This window comes from Oxyura jamaicensis, chromosome 27 (assembly GCF_011077185.1).
Source record: "Oxyura jamaicensis isolate SHBP4307 breed ruddy duck chromosome 27, BPBGC_Ojam_1.0, whole genome shotgun sequence".
Classification (NCBI taxonomy): Eukaryota; Metazoa; Chordata; class Aves; order Anseriformes; family Anatidae; genus Oxyura; species Oxyura jamaicensis.
The window spans coordinates 4,243,957-4,245,533 of record NC_048919.1 but is presented as its reverse complement, the minus strand read 5'-3'; positions in this window follow the sequence as shown (position 1 = coordinate 4,245,533).

Sequence of the window (1,577 nt, the reverse complement as noted above, 5' to 3'; positions counted from 1 at the left end):
TTTCGCCGTCAGCCTCTCGCGGGGGTTTCGGACGGGAAAACTCCTTCCTCCTCCTCCCTCCTCCTCCTCCCGGCAGGGCAGCGCCCGGCCGTGCCTCCAGGCAGCCCCGCGGGGGGACCGAGGGACGGCTCCCGCCCGGCCCCGGTAGCAGCACGGAGCCGCCACCCGACCCCCGGTACGGGCTCACCCCGGGGAGCGGCCGGACGGGACCTGCTCCCCCGGCGGGAAGAGGAACGAGGCCGGGAGCGACACCCCCGGACGGGACGGAGCCCCGGGACCCCGCCCGGTTCTCGCACCGGAGCCCTCAGCGGCTCCAGACCCCTCCCGGTCCTTGTACCGGGACCGGTCCCGGTTCTCAAATCGGACCCTTCCCAGCCCCAGGATGCCTCCCGGTCGTTGCCCCAGGACCCCGCCCGGTTCTCGCACCGGAACCCTCTCCGGCTCCGGACCCCTCCCGGTCCTTGTACCGAGACCCCTCCCCAGCCCCGGTACCCCTCCCAGTTCTTAAGCCGGACCCTTCCCGGCCTCGGGACTCCTGTTCCTTACCCCAGGACCCCTCCCCAGCCCCGGCTACTCCCGGTTCTCGCACCGGGACCCCCCTCCGGAAACAGACCGCTCCCAGTTCGCGCACCGGGACCCCTCCCCGGCCCCGGACCACTCCCGGTTCTCGCACCAAGACCCTTCCCCGGCCTCGGGACCCCTTCCCGACCCCGGTTACACCCGGTTCTTGCTGCGGGACCCCTCCCCGGACCTCTCCCTGTGCCTTCCCGGGGACCCCTCCCCGACCCCGGTTACACCCGGTTCTTGCCCGGGGACCCCTCCCCAGCCCCGGCTGCCCTGGGACCACCCCCGGTCCTCGCCCCAGCCCCGGTAACGCCCAGCCCCGGTAACGCCCGGCCCCGGCCGCCCCCCGGTGCCCCCCGCCCCGCTCACCTGCGCGCCGCTCCCTGCGCGGGCACTGCCGCCCGCCCCGCTCCTGCCCGAACAAAAGGCGAGCAGCGCCCTGCCCCGCCCCGCCCCGCCCCGCCGACCGCTTTTCCCATTGGTTCTCCCGCCCGCCCTTCACCTCGGGTCCCGCCCCCGCCGGCCGTGTTTATCCGCTCGCCATTGGTCGGTGCGCGGCCGCCCCGCCCTTGGCCGGCAGGGGATTGGGCGGGGAGGGAGGTGGGAGGGAAAGGGCGTGGTCGAGAGAGGGAGGGGCCCACCTGGGTGACGTCAGGAGGGCGGGGCTGGACAGGAGGGCGGGGCTTGGGGGCGGGGGGACGCGGGGACCCCCCCATGCGGGGCTTGGGGGCGGGGGGACGCGGGGACCCCCCCCCATGTCCCTGTCCCCTTGTCTCCCGTGTCCCGCACAGACCCGGCTCTCCCCAGCCACCCACCGCCCCCCCCCAACCTGCAGCACCCCTGGGTGCCCCCCCGGGACCCCCCCAGCACCACCCCCAATTTATCGCATGTGCCAAAATCGGGCGGTTTCGCACCAAAATCAGCCAGGAGCATCCCGGGGGGGGGGAGCAGGGCGTGGGTCCCCAGCGGGCTCAGGACCCCTGTGTCCTACGGGGGGGGGGGGGGGGGGGGGG